General features: G+C 41.2%; 1 protein-coding gene across 2 annotated transcripts in view; it reads right to left on the reverse strand.

The window, feature by feature from the left end:
* Positions 1–15,104, reverse strand: part of ctif (CBP80/20-dependent translation initiation factor) — a 103,131-nt gene extending 88,027 nt beyond the window's left edge. Inside the window, exon 1 of one of the 2 annotated variants that reach the window (XM_035390732.1) lies at positions 14,772–15,104. The gene's annotated coding sequence lies outside the window, so the exon portion shown is untranslated. The remainder of the gene's footprint in view (positions 1–14,771) is intronic. The other variant, XM_035390733.1, reaches the window with a different exon arrangement.
* Positions 15,105–16,250: the final 1,146 nt, after the last annotated feature.

Below are 16,250 nucleotides of genomic sequence, written 5' to 3' on the forward strand. Positions count from 1 at the left end.
AGTTAAACCAGCTCTGAACTAAAGACAGGGTGCACAGACAAGTATTCATAAAAACCCAGGGCCTGGGTACGGGCGAAAGCCTGAGTGCATGCTGCATAGTTCACATATTTCTCACATACCAGAGACGTAGTCACACAGAGCACACAGTGTCAAGAACAGACAAGTCAGAGATCACCTGCAGAATGTACACAGATAACCGACAACAACAAACCTGAGAGAGATCCAAGGCCAGCACAGCACGTCTGGCATTACAGAAAGGGGGGGTATGGAGGAGAGATCACTCCTATGCTTGAGGTAGACCGCCTTCTAAGAGAACACAATCTGATTAATGAAGGATAAGCCTGCTATTCACTCAGTGTAGGGTACAGTACATTCTCACTCCTCTAAGGAGCACATTCGAAAGCAGGCGCCGATGCCAAGGGTAAGAATGGCAGTTGTGTGCCTTGGGCCCACAGGTGCAGGGTGGATTTAAGAGGGAAACAAGACAGAGGAAGGCTGGGTTTGTGAGGAGCGACAGCACACACTACAGTAGGGATGGGCGCTAACTGCTAGCAGACAATGCCTTCGGCAGACTGACAACTATCCAGAGCGACAGGCGAATTCACAACCAAAACCCTGGGACGGCAGCTATTTTCATTCACCAAAGTCGAACCATAAAATGTTTACAAACTCACATTTGTAAAATTTCACAAGAGAACTCTAATCCCTTAAATTCCACAGACAGAAGGAAAAAAATGTTTTTTTAAACAGTTTTAATAGGCTTATGGTCAGGCCAAGAAGTTCCCAGCAGAGGTTCACAGTGAAAATAATGCAACACTACCATGCTTCCCTCTTATTTAATATAGGCTACATAAAATATAATCACTGCCCCTTTCAGTAAAATGATATCCATGACCTGTCCAAATGGCCAGTCAATGAAGTGCTCACTGGCTGGCCAAGTATAACCATCCTAATGGACTGCACTGGTGAAGCCCTTATCACTGCAGTAGCAACATTGATGGAGCTTCATGTATCATTGTGTGGGGCACATGTGTCTGACAGGAAAATAAAGCATTACCCAATACAACAGGGCAGAGTAAGCGTGGACAATTCCAGGTCAAGGACAGCTTGATCAATGAACTGCCATGAGTGCTGGAGAGCTTTGGCTTATTGATTTCACTGAAGCATTTACCAATGAAGCCCATTCACACGCCCCACACCCCTGCCAGTTACAACGGTCTTACATTATTACACCCACTAATGAGTTTCTGCCACTGTTCCTGCTGACCAGGAACTACACAGACGCCCCAGCATTCTCTCCAAAACGGCAATGACATGGCATGGCTGTGCTCATCTACAGCGGGCTGCTCAAATTCTGTGGGAAACTCCAGCCCACTTCTGCTCCTCTACGGCCCTTACTGTACGGGAGCCATTTCAAGCCGTGGGAGGATCAAAGCTGGACACCATGTGTTTGGTTTGGCTTCTCTCTTTCGACAACACTGTCCAAAAAACGAGGAGGCTAACTGATCCATCAACCTACAGTATGAGGCTGAACAATTTACAAAGTGATCGACCATAAATGTTTATACTTAATCACATCACATCAATTACTCAAATATCTAATCACATCACAGTAACAATCACACGGACATCGCAAATGTCACTATCCTCTAGCTCCATTGCAGCATAAAATCATCTGAAAACTTTATTCTGACATTTTTCTTCTTTAAGCCCCAAGTTAAAATGTGTACATACTTCATCCAAATTTATAAACAGTTGATTCAATTCAATTTTAGCTATACAGCGCTTTTTTACTTCAGAGTGGCAAGGCAAGAACATGAATTTAGCAGCAGATTAATCTGATGTGAAGTACCTATGTCATTTCTAAGCATGAGAGCTGGAGGCCTGACATGCCTAGACTGCAACAGATTCACTGGAAATTCACATCTGATTGGCAGCTCACCAAACAGATGTACTATTGCTTGTATTAATTGTAAATCGGCATGTTGTTCTCCAAAAAGACCAATGCCAAATCCTACTGTTGTGGCCAGCATGAGAACTTTTTTGGTTCCTCTTTGAAAAAGTTGGCAAAAACGTTTGATATCGGTGATGTAACCCAGGAAATAGGAATGCAGGGCAGGAGCTGTGCATGTACAGCACAGACTCTCCTTGGTGAGAGTTTTAGCGTTATATCACTCAACCACAGCCCAGCTCAGCCCACACAGGCAGCTCAGTGCACCTGACTGACAGCACTCCCATCTCACTGTGTGGTCAAAGCACTGGGGCTGAGCAGCTTAGACTGAGGATCTCTGTGTGCGTTTCAGACTGCAGGGAGGTTAACTCTAACAGAACCTAGACTATGCACACAGTCAGCCCTTGCATTCCTTCAGTCTTCTCTATGTCCCCACGACAGGGGTTTCTGGTGCAATATTACATATTGATGGAAAGGCACATCCAAGGTAAGAATATCATATCCATAGTCACAGTATTGTCCCCGATCATGCCCATTCATGAATATGCGTAAGATACAGTGTTGGGCAGTAGCGCCGCTACTTATAGCGGCGTTACTAGTTTAACTACATTTCTCAGTAGCGTGGTGGTAGCGTCGCTGTTTTCTGAATCAAATAGCTTTTCAGTAGCGAAGTTCTTTTATTGATCAAGTAGTGCGGTAGCGTCCACACAAGCTACATTTTCCCAAGCATTTCTGAAGCTCAAGCGCAGCGGAGCTTTCTGCTGCGGTCTGAAATAAAACTGCTAAGGATCAGTAAATGACGGCACAGCCATACACAGACCTGTAGGCTATGTGTAGCCGACAGAAGCACTGTATGCCGGTGACATCACGTACCAATCCTTGGGCTGATGCCTGGAAGACAGACACACGCGAGCTTGAGTTTACTTGATGGAAAGATGTAGGTATGTAGCTGTTTATTTTAGTTATTGCACTCGTGCCTACTTGTTTAATTATTGCTTGTATTATTTGCATAGGCTGCTTTGCTGCGTTTGTTTGTGCTGATCAGTTTAACCTACAGGGTCCAAGTTGAACTAGCCGTTGTTCCCTGCACATGGAACTGTACTTTCCTCTAGGGTTTTCAACACACTTGTCCCTGGTTACGGTTATAGCCTACACTTTGTTGTACATCGCTCTTGATAAGAACATCTGCCAAATGCCTGTAATGTAATGCAATGTATCATATAGGAGGGAAAAGGTGGGGAAGAATGAGGGAACAGAGGAAAAGTTGAAAAGTTTAGATTACTCTGAAATATGACTTCTGTAGTTTTTAACGTTGACCAGCAGAGGGTACAACAAAAATGCAAGTCTCTACAAAACCAAAGTATGGTGGTTAATCAAAATGATTTGCTTGAAATTTATGTAGCTACTAGTACAGAGTGGGCCTAATAAAAATACCACTTTTTAAACTGCCAATCATATAGATAGATAGAGTACTTTATTAATCCCAAAGGGAAATGAAAGTGTTACAGCAGCCACTTGACATAAATCAAAATACAAAAACAATGAGGTAGGCTAGGTAAAAGAAACAAATACAACTAAATACAACTATTGTATTAGGCTATATACAATAACTAAACAGACTAACTCAAATATAAAAAGTAATATAATAGCTAAAACTAGAATAGAGACTAGAGAACCACAACTATAATATACTATTTGCTGAGTATACACTGTTCAATTATGTTAATATCAGGTGGAAGTCAGGTTGATATTGCTATGGTAGTAAGGTGCATGATTGTCCATGGATGTTAGAATTAAGTGTGCACTGATACTTGAATAAGACAATATACAATATTGTAGAATTTTATTTCTTTTGTAGAGGATCCACCCAACTAAAAGGCCTCCTTGGAATGAAGTTGGTTCAATGTAAAAAAAAATAAAAAATTTGCTTTGATGTAGTAAACTACTTTCGCCATGTTGCTGTAGCTTAGCTTGCTATATTTTTTAGCTTCAGTGTAGTGAAGCTTCATTTAATGTAGAGTAACTGGTAGCTTAGCTCACTACACTTTCCAAGTAGCTTGCCCAACACTGATAAGATACAACAAATTGGACTGGTTCTGCTTCAACAGTAGGAGGGACAGACCTTTCAGTGTCAAGAAGCTGAATAATCAAGGGCCTATAGGAAGGAATATTATGGGTAGGCTAAGCCTGCTCCACTTGATGCAGACAGGAAGAATTTGTGAACTGGTAGCAACTAACAAGCTTTAAGTTGGTGCTGCTTGGTGGTAGCAATCTCTCAGACAGAAACGGGGACCTGAATTAAATATCTGGAACAAACACAACTGCCACTCTAAACAGAGCACGCAATTTCGCTACCATTCATTACACAGAGGGAAGCCACCTGACCGCAGATATCTGACCGGATTTGTTATCGTCCCAGGAATGTGCTGTGAAATTCCTGGGCTGTGCTGCTGTCCCACAGAAATTGCTGTAATCCGCGAGGGACGCCCTTTCATTGGCCAGCTGTTCATAAGCTGGCCACTCCCAACCCAGGGCTGTACTCTGGAACACAAGGGAGCAAAACACTACAACACTCTCCCGAGTACCATAGGGCATATCAGCTGACAGGGAACAGAGAGGAGGTCAAGTCGCAGGCTGCAGAGACAGGAACCGCTTAATGTCTCCACATGAACGCAGTCTAAAACAGACTGCATTTCTGGATTATGTCTCATCATGATTGACACCCCAATCAGTTTGGAATAACAGAAAAAATGTGTGTGACCTTGTCATAGCTAAAATAAGCTAGTGTAAAAACTCTTTCACGCAAGAGAATTCACAAATTTTCACAATTCAGAAATAGGTGGAGAAGGACATCATAAAGCTTAAAATTTAAATGGTGTGATGCAGCCATGTTACAACGTTGACAGAAAAACACAGCACTATGCTAATCAACACCCTCTTAAAATCTCTTCAAATAACGGCCTTAATAAACAAAATGACAAGCACTACCCAAAAGGGCTCTGTGACCAAATGCAGAAACAACAGACTACGCAGCACCACCAGCAATCCACACATCAGCCTTTGTTGCCGGGAGACATGCAACAGCCAACCAGTTCCTCTGGGAGAGAGAACAGACACAGGAAATGACACCTTGCTGCTCTCAGGTAGTGTTCAGCAGGAGCGCAGGGGCAGGCTGCATACCAGCAGGCATGATCACACTGCGGGTGGGATTCACAACAGCACCACCTCTTTCCAGAAGCTTCCGCAGATCCGTGTTGTGCTGGAAGTGGCCCGCGGAGAGCAGCTGTGCACACACGGCTTGGCACAAGACCCCACGGGTCTGCCACACCACGTAATTACAATTACAGCGCATTAGTCTGAGATACAATTACGCTGCTGCTTCCAGGAAGATATCCGCACTTCTGCGTTCGCACTGGAAGTCAGTCTGGTTAGGCCAGTACAGTAAGGCACTGTAAAGGCGACGTATCCACAGGTCTGTCAACGCAGCCAGTAAAATTCTGACAGAGTTAACAGACTTTGAACAATATCTGACTGAGGGGCGGTGGGTGGTATCTGACATGCTCCCAATAGCATTCATGACTCATGATTCAGAATCTAAATCAAGCATGGCAGCAACATCTTGAAATTACAACATAAGTCAGTCAGTTTGTCAATATGGATGATAAGAAATCCTCCACCATCATATCATCACATATCCTATGAGGGCTGTCAGCATTGGCCAAAAATTACATCTGAATTGTCCTTCCAAAAAAACAGACATTTGAATATATTCAAATATATTACTAATATATATATTTATATATATTTTAAGTGCAGAATTACATGCCAGAATTTGACCAACTCTCCAGCTGTGTTAATGCGGGTTATGTCCACAAGACTAAACCAGAACAATGAGAGACACAACTAGGGTAGGTACATTTTACTTAAGCATAAACATGAACGCAGTTAAGTTGGGGAAAAAACATTAACATCCAAGATTGCTTTCAAGATCTAGGCTACATACAGTATATTTTTATAGCCTAATCATTGTTGATTAAATACAATGAAGGCACTAAATTTCGAGAAATGTACTAAAAGGAATTTTGATCCTGATCAGGGGTTGACATGTGGCAACAAGTATGCATGAAAGGCAATTTGACAATAAAATATATACGTATGTAGGCCAACATAAAAATAAATAACAGTAAAACTGTCGTGCATTTTAACCTTTTTGCCGTGCAAGTGTACTTGTGTACCATTTATATCAGCATGGAAATAGAAAAATGTAAAACTAATTTGACTGGTTGAGCCTTTTATGCTAATGTCAGACCTGGAGGTTATTTGCCAAAAAACACTCAACTTGTGAAAAGGCCAGTGGCAATCTCGTATTTTTCCAGGAGAGGAAAAGACATGTTCCAACTGCACCGAGAAGCCAGAGATGCAATGTTCCCTGTCCATCAAGTAATTCTTGTTCTTGGCTCCTGTTAATTTGCAGCAGTAACTCTAAACAGAACTGCAGGCAATTTGTCTGTAATTAACAGTTAATCATGGAAATAAAAAACAATCGTTAAAATAATAAGCATGTCAGTGTGTCACCGGCCAGAAAAGTACCAATGGTTACTAATTATGAATTACAACTCACACAATACATATCAGTGGTGTTCATAACTCCCTTACTCCGCTGGCGAGGAGGGTGGTTTCCCTGCATTATGTCAGTGCACAGCTGAGTAAGTAGAGCTGGCTGTGATTTCTGGTGTGGGCCAGCCCCGGCTGCAGTCAGCAGACTGTGTAACTGCACTGCTTCTGTCAGCACTCAAAGGGGCGCTGATGGAGGATCTGAACAAAGGAGCAGCCTGCCCTGCTGATCGCTCTCTTTCGCCCCAACCTTTCAAACAAAAAAGAACAAGTAACCCAAAACAACATGATGCACCGCTATTGTAGCCGACCGGCACGACTTCCAGCCTTTTCCTGTTTGGAGAACGCGCTTTACCTGTCCACAGTGACGGGGCTTTCTGAATGCGCGTGATGGGGTGTGCTACAGCTCCAAAGAGCTCACAGAGACTACTCCATACAGTCCATGCTCAGGCCACACTGGCTCCAGCTCACACCCGACTAGCTCCAGCTTCAAGGCAGAAAAGCGATAACAAACAAAATATCCTCCAGCATGGAGCCCAAGGCATAGCCTCAGACAAGTTCAATATAAACTAGATTCTAAAGAAACTCTTTTACCATGTGAGAAAACTTGTTTCCCTTTGTAATTTACATCATGCTCTTGTATTTGTTATAAGTACAGTATTTGAAATATAGCTGTGGGACAAAGGAATATATACTTTACTGCATTTGAAATAGTACATTTTGTTCCAATTTAATGTTTTAATTCTTAGCAGTAATGAATAAGATAGTTGGATAGATATAAAGCATTAATACAATCATGCTATTACCCTAGTTGCTATTGCACAGTTAACCTACAAGAAACCTATAGCCTATAGCCTATAAAATGCCTGAAACATGCTATAAAAATACAGTGTGCGTCGAAGCATGCAAAATGCATGTTGCATCTGGCATAGGTTACATCACAACAATGTATAGTATATCAAAACATATACACTCTAACTAGGGATGGTAAAGTACAGTTGATAAACCTCTTAATGGTTGGAGCTACAATAGCTTGTTAGAACAAATGAAGACATTTTGCTCTAACAATTAAATACAAAGCATTTACAATTAAGTCATTTAGCAGATGCTATTATCCAGAGTAATTACAAGCTTTTATTTATTTTTTAATAAGCTGTCAATTTACACAACTGAATATAGGCCAACAGAAGCATGTAAGGTTAAGCGCTCTGCTCAGGGTACAGCAGTGACCCAGCTGGTAATCAAACCTGCAGGCTGTAGCCTTGTTACAAGCCCCTTTCAAAACAATGACTGCTTCAGATCAAATCAAGTCATTGACAGAATACACCGGCTCCACCCATTTTTGCTTTCATTTTCTTTCATTGCTTTTCATCTCACTCTCCATTCACTAACTCTAACACCTGACATTAATCCCATATAACACTCATTCATGACTGACAGATCTTTTCTTTAGGCATGACGAAACTGAAAAGAACGCACAGTATTGTTCACTAAATTTTGCATTCTTACCCTCTCATTTGTTCAACAGCAAAGACCCTCAGCAGCGTGAACGGCCCACTGACTCCACGAGCTAATTCAGTTTTACGGGGAATGTACAGAGCACGTGAGCTTCTGTCCACCGTTTGAGATCCCAAAGCACAGGGCAGAGTTTATTATTGATTACATGTACAGGCCTCAGAAGCCACAGATGCTTTGTAATGCACAGAGCCTCCAAACAACAGAGCAGTCAGCATTTTGCAGCAGTTCTACAGGGACATGAGGACAGAGGAGCGGGCGATTTAGCACTGAGAGCGAGCCGGGTATTCCACAGAGGCTTCATCAGGTAACACAGCACACACTAAAGGCTCCAACACAGACAGGTAGTTCTGCATTGCAATTCACAACCCGAAACAGCGACACAAGTGCTGAAGTTAAAAACGATCCATGCTATGAATGGCAGATGGCAAAACCTCCATTCTGTAAACACAAACAAATCCAGCTGCCACAATGAGGTAGCCTAACTGGTACATAGAATGCATGCTGTCACAATATCAGTAAAAGCCCATGCATCATGTGGGAGATTAATCGATGATATTACTCAAGATACATTTATTAATAATTAATCATCAAACAATTAATATTCAGGTTTAATGAAAATAATCTACCAAAAAAACATGTTGATAGCTTATTTATAATTGTGACACTATAAACACGCAGCCAGTAAAAAGGAGACATGTCAGGGCTAAAAGACAGGGCTGTATTTGCAAAATCAAGCAGTCTAAATTCACCGTTCTCAGATCCTGATGACAATTCCTTTACCATGTGACACATCCACAACTCTAACAAACACAGACCAGAGCAGACACTATAACAGCATTTACAATAGTAACAGTTATCTCTGGGGCTGGATTTCATAAATCTTACCTGGCCTCAGGGACACGATATGCCACTTTGCCACTTGTCTCAACAAGAATGTAAGACTTGACATGAAACACACTCCTGGTACTACAACATTATAAAGCTCTGTGAACATGCTATGAACCAAGTTGGGCGAGATAGGATTCCACCACCCCTGCCTAAGGGGTTGAGGGCAACAATGCTCACATTGTTACTCGGGCTTGACCTGATGGGGCATTCAGTGCAGGCCTGGCACAGGGAAGCCAGGCAGCGCTGCAGGGTCCACAAAGCCTCTTCATTGTTACATGCAACGGCACACAAGCACAACTACACGAGGGGGGCTAGTCATGGAATTCCTTACAGTGGGCTGAACTGGGTTTTTAGAGCATCCTGCCTACCGTCTAGCAAGCTTCGTGTCTAAGCCCATTAGAGAACATTTGACCAATATTCACTCAGTGAAAGTCTTGATGCACAATATACAAACACATACTGTCTTTGACACAAAAAAACAGCTGTTCAATTCCAAAGACCGGATGAAATTTAACAGAAGAGAAATAAGGCATTCACCGGAACCAACTGTGGTAATCCTGTTTTGCATTAGCACTTGCTAGGTGCAGACACAGCAAATCATAGTGCAATTCTAAGGATAGCATAGGGCTAGCTCTCAAATTAAAAGGGACCTTTAATTCTAAAAATTAATGTTCTTAATTAATTTTCTCACCTCAAGAAATGTCTTTGAACATGACAATAACAGCTCCCTGCAGAATATTTTTCCTTTTTCCACAGTTAATTAGCCCAACAAAAAGGCTTCACAAGGCCTCATTTACAAAACGAACAGTCTCACCAAGAAAGACCCCGCTAAGGTTCTGCTTTAAAAAGTCTTTGAAATATCAAAAATAACTAAAACAAATGTCATCATTTGCCAGAATTAGTGATTTGGGGGCTGTGTGGAGTTACAATCACATCCATAATGATATAGGCAAAGTCTTTAATTGGCTAGTTTTCATGAAAAAAGTGTTCTAAGGCTATCTAATAAGAAGCCAGCTGGGGAACAACATTATTATAATCAACAAATCAAATAGGCTATATAGTACAGTACACATAAGACAAGCCCAAATGCAATGCAGAGAAGTGTCTTTGAAAGGCCTCTGGCCTGGAGACACTGGATAGCTCACCTTGATAAAGCAGAGGTTCTCAGAGCAAAAATGCACCCTACAATTTGGCACTGGATCGTGACCCTACGTGCTGTCCAAAAAGGGAGGGTTGCAGTCAAATCCTGACCCTCAGAGTTTCCCAGGGAGGGAGAGATGGTTACAGTCAGCAGGGCTGTCCCCGTCTCATTGCATAAGCAATCGTTGATTGGGCAGCTTTAGCATTCCCGATATCTCCATGCAGGACTGCCACTCACCTCCTGGTTGGACTCCCTGACTCTGCAGCCAGGCCCCTGCACCTTGTGTAAAAAGCTGCAGCCCGATTGGTGTTCAAGCTCCCCGGAGGCCGGCTATATAAAAAACTTTACACCCGGGACTAACACTGAACATTCAGTCAGGGGTAAATTTCACGTCCGCTGCACAAGTTTGAGCATGAACAAACATCCGACATTCCTCAGGACTAAAATCTACACTCAATCCCGATTATTACTAGATTGGCTATCTGTCCCTTATAATACGGAATCATCCTGTATTGAAGAATGAAATGTAGTGTTCATTAATGAATCAATACGCAAGCAAACCAATAAGAGAAAAACATTTCAACAGCACGCAAATGAGGAGTTCACACTTTCATGCGGACAAACTTTGCATGTGAACGTCAGTTGATATGAGTACCAGCCAATGTCTAGCTGGAGAAACTGACTCAAACATCAGGCTTATTCTGGACATACGTTGGACTTAAGTGGAGACAAATAGCATCCGACATTAGCATAAGGGCTGGTCATACAACCAACTTATATGCAACCGACTCCAGGTTCTTGCTCATAAACCATTGGCTCTGCACCCTCCACCGGCTCCCTGTAGCAGTTCACCTTAAATTCAAAACTCTAGTGCTGAACTACAGGGCCTAAAACAAATCCACCCCTTTCTGCATCGAGGTGATGGTAAAGCTCTTCACCCCACCTCGGTCACTCCATTCTGCCAACACAGGTCGCCTCGCAGCTCGATCCCTGAGAAGGTCCCGCAGTGTACACACAAGATCACCACTCTTTCCCGTCCTAGTACCTACGCGGCAGAGCAAGCTGCCCAGCAGTGCCAGAACAGCAGTCATGAGCCATCATGAGCCATCTTCTGCCACAGACCCGGGACCCATCTCTTTATGTGGACAGAACATATTTGTCTCGAGTTTCTGCTTGCTACATACCTGTATGTTAAATTAATTCAAAGCACCTTTTTTATTGTTTATTTTTACAGGGACAGTGCACAATTAAAAGGTAACTGCACCAGAGTTAGCTAGCAGCTAATTTACATCTGTTGTCCCTGGGCCTTTATTCTATAAGTAACTCGGGATAAGAGTGTCTGCCAAATTATGTAAAATGTAAATGATGACTATATTGAATATCGAGCAGAAACTTTCTTCTTGATGCGTAGAATAATAGAATAAAATGCTATGTAAGATATGTGATCTTATGTTCCATAAAGAACATTCAGGCTGACCACTGTTGGGTACTTCCAACATGTAGCGACAAGTTATCACGAACTATCCAACCCAGTCATAAACAGTCACAGGAGTACCAGACAAACCAGACTTACCACTGGAAAGGCATTGATTTGCGGCTTCTCGTTGATGTTACTGCAAATATCAGTGTTTGTTGTCAATTCAAGGGCATGTTATCAGTGCGAGTTCTGGAGCCCTTTGACTTTGACGAGGTAAAAAATGAGCTAATATTGCAGACACACAGACTCTTCCGCCCTCACTTTCTGGAAAGAATACCTACTCAACAACAATAAATATCAGCTGTTATCATCAGGCTGCAGATACAGGTCCCGTGTGCATAACCAGAGCCCACATATCTTTTCCCCATGTACATTAACAAAACAAAACCATCCTTCTAATTCATAATTTTAATGATAGTTCCCACAGCATTAACACAACTAAACCATCCCAACAAATATACCATACTATCATAAAACTGTGTTAGGACATGTAATGTGGGTGCAAAAATACAAATTTCTCCAAGTGGATACAAAAACCATATTATTACTGAATTTGCCAAATAACCTTAGGGTATGTATCCTCGGGTAATTTGGCAAACTGCAAGAATATGTTACCACAAGTCCATCTGATGTGATATGCGACAAATCCAAGACTTTGGTCTGGAAGAACTGAAGAACATCATTTAGTACCTGAATTACTTAAGGACACCTTAGCAATCATGACAAAAGCCTGTAACGGCAGTCAACGCTTAACAACAAATAAATCCATGCATATTAGGATGTCAGGTCACTTACAAATGTATAAATAAAAAACTGATATAGGAGAATGGTTCCAATCTCACTGGAGTTTGCTGTCCCCCCAAACCTAATGAATGTGACACCAAAGCAACATTTTTTATAGTTGATCAGATAATATAAACAATCCGATGCCTTTCCTCACACATTACTGTACCCTAAGCAGAATCTTAAGTACCCAAGCCTTTACAATTCCATGGAATACCCGTAGACCATTGCAATCCTTTGTGTCTGTAAAGAACCCTAGATAATGATCTCTCATGAAAATATAAACCTATGGATCTTTCCAGGCACAAACAAAATCCATTGTACCTAACAAATCACAAAATCAAAATTTAGGAAAGAAATAAAATGAATGTTAATTGAAATTTATTTGCTTAGAACACACAGGATCCATTTATTTCTGTCTAATGCCGACTAGAAGGGAGCCTTTTTCCATCAGATATTTAATAGAAACAAAGATATTATCTTAATACTGAATTCAATGTAATAAATATGTAAATGCAAATGTATAAAAAGAAAAATACTCTAGACAAGCAACAGCTTAGCTAAAATAGAAGCTGATCAGGATCAGCGTCCCAAGTAGCACATGAAGATGGAATGGAACTAGGCATCAGTCGAACAGTCTGTGACAAATGTATAACACATTGTCTTAGAGTGTTTAATTACTGGTTCAATGCAAATATTACCACAGCAGAACCACATCTACTTAAACCCATAGACTGTATAAAAATAAACCATACTCCACATATCCCCGTACGTGGCACAATGAAAAAACCCATCCGCTTGTCTACATCTGGCAATGCCACTAGCTGTAGACACAGGTAATTGTTGCAAGCTAGCTAACTTCCTGTTGCTACAGCGTTAGTCCTGATTGACGAAGTGATGTTTTCAATTGGTCAGAGTGGAGTAACATTTTTTTTTTTTTTTTAAGTAAGAGCCTAGAAATCATGTAGCCTACTGCACGCATGTAATGTGTGCATACGGCGACTGGTAAATGGCATAAAGCCAACTGCTAGCTTTAATGTATCCGACTGGCTAGTCGTGTACTACTAATAGTATACTCGAGGTAACTAATTCGTAGGCGTAGTTATACAGCTACGTTAAATGTCTAAATACAAGTAACGCAATTTAATGTTAGCTAGTGGGCTAACTGACTAATGTGACTGCTGCTACTACTGATAGCCTACCTGACGAACAGGCAGACGTCCGGGTAGCAAAGAACGGAGCGCCGGTATTTAATTTTTATTACAATCGGGCTTCAACTGTGAAGCAGTTAGCGGGTTAGCAAGGCAAGACATCAATAAATGACACAAGCACGCGTTAGCGAGTTACACGTAGTTAGCTAGTACTGATATTTCTGGTGTTCCCTAGTACCATAATACGGCTGAGACGAAGTAACAACACTGCATTTCTGTGGATAACTGGAACATTATACTAGCTACCTAAGCTAAATGGGTTTAACTAAATTAACACCTATCGTGTTTGCTAATTACTTCATATTTGATTCGGTGATATATGTTGGTAAGCTACTTGCAATAAATGTGTCAAGTCACAGTAAAAATGACCACATCTGTCCGGCCTAATGTAACGCCGCTTTCCCCGCCCTTACATTGTCTAGCCTTGTGTCTGAAACGTAACAAAGCAGAGGCAACGTTAATGCAACCATCTATGTTGACTCACGAATGACAGAGAAATAATGTAACAAGCTTATAATGTTCAATTCAATCACGCGACAAAAATGGTTCTGAAAACCATCTGACACATGAAAACAGTTAACTTTGCGAGCTATTTGGTAAACGCGCAATCACTGCAGTAACCTTACGACAAGCGATTGCCAGTTTAGCCAAGTTCGGTAGTTTGCTATTGCTAAGTTTCACATCCTCTCCACTGGCTAACTCAAAACAGTCAGTGACCGATTTATTGGACGGATTCCTATAGTTATGACTTCAGTAAACTCTTGAGTTGGGTAGCTATCTAGTTACTCTGAAGATAATTAGCAGAAAATTAAATGTCTAAAATTACGACTGACTAGCATTTAACTAACTGTATTTCACAAATCATTGGCATTATCAGTAGTGCGAAAGGTAACAGTCTAAATTCGTTTTTTATGGTCTGTCTTGCCATCTAGCATTGCCTGGGAAGAGATCACAAAGAAAGGCAACGAATGAATATAACTAGCTGTCTGCTACCTAGCTTGTACTGTCAAAGATATTGAGGCCATCTGGCGAATAAGCGTAACTACAAGTTGCACAAAATCCAGCTCAGCCTCTAGCCTGCTAGTTAGCCTGTTAGCAAGCCACAGTATGGATGGTAAACACGCACCGGCGAAAATGTTTTAAGACAAACTTATCAACCTTAATTCGTTTAAAAATATTAATCCTCACCCGTTTCGTGGATTCAGATGGATGCAGAATCCGAAAGCACCTCCTGATTTTAAATCCCCTTTTGCAGTGTCATGAGTCCTGGCATGGGTGCTTTTTCGGAAAGAAATGTGTCCGGGGAGGAAAAGATTAGCTAGCTAGCAACGTCTCTGACACACGGACGGGAATGCAGGAATGTGACGTTTGGTCCGGTTTACTGCCAGGACGCGCACATGGAAGTTAGAATTCTGGGAGGTGGAGTTCTGCGGTTGTACCTCCATGACTTATCCAGTTCTGTTAGTTTCCGCATCGGGAACTAGCGAGAAGCCTATGTTCTCATTACAGACACCCACCTTACATGTGTAATCCTGGTGCAATGCGTGAAATGCCTGCCACGTCAGCCCAGGTTTATTTACAGACGTCACATACAGCTGGTAGGCAAGGCTACCTGTTTTTACAGCCTTTTTAAAAAAATCACTGGATAATTTAACCATAACAGCAGCAGGCTGTTTTAACTCAGCTCAGTAATATTTTTGCTATTAATTGCAAACAATGTGTCTTATTTATAAATCCTTAAAACCTTCACGATTGACAAATAATATCTGAATATTATTTCTAACATTGTTGGCTAATGGTTGTGCACTAACACTTCAAAGGGTTAATAATTTAACACACTGTATTGTAACACTGTCCACTTTCCAAATGGTTTTTTATTATTATTTATTTATTTTTTTACCTGGACATTACCTACCCAAGAGATGAAACTGGGATTTGAGAATTAGGATCTACTTCCTCTCTATAATCTGTGTTTAAAAAAAAGAAGAAATTACATTTGGTGGAAAGTCCAAGGGTCAGAGAATAAAAGTTCTGCCATGCGTTTTTTCCACCTATTAACTGAGACAGCTGATTTCACTAATTTAATTTATTGTCTGACCCTGGATTTTATACCTCTGGTTGCATCATTCAAATCAGCAATCAGCTCTGCTGTTTATGTTTTACAACATCATGCTGCTGCACCATCCTGGGTACATCCTGTTCAAATATATTCTTTAAACATGGCTTTCATGTGTGTTTGTGTTTGCATGCATGTGTGCATGTTCTATACAACAAGAATTAAGAAAAAATGATGATTGAAGGCATATGATTTTCAAAGCAATTTCCAGAAAAATATCTACAGCGCAATGATTAACTAAATATCTGATAAATCAACAAAATAAAAGTATTCAATAATGGATAAGTAATGTACTATATAGGAAAACAGGCTGAGCCATTAACACCTATGAACACTTTGAATTATCAAGTGTGAAGCCATTTGTCTTGTATGGAATACAATATAACTGTAAATGCTTGTTTTGTGTTGTATTTTCTAAATATGCAATTTTAAGGGTAATGATTTTGAATCGCATTCGAAAGGAACAAAATGCTCACAGGGGACCTCTTGTGCCCATTAGAGAATATGCATGTTCTTGTGGAAGACATTACTAGAGGCTACTAGAGCTCATT

The sequence above is a fragment of the Anguilla anguilla genome, chromosome 14, assembly GCF_013347855.1.
Source record: "Anguilla anguilla isolate fAngAng1 chromosome 14, fAngAng1.pri, whole genome shotgun sequence".
Lineage (NCBI taxonomy): Eukaryota > Metazoa > Chordata > Actinopteri > Anguilliformes > Anguillidae > Anguilla > Anguilla anguilla.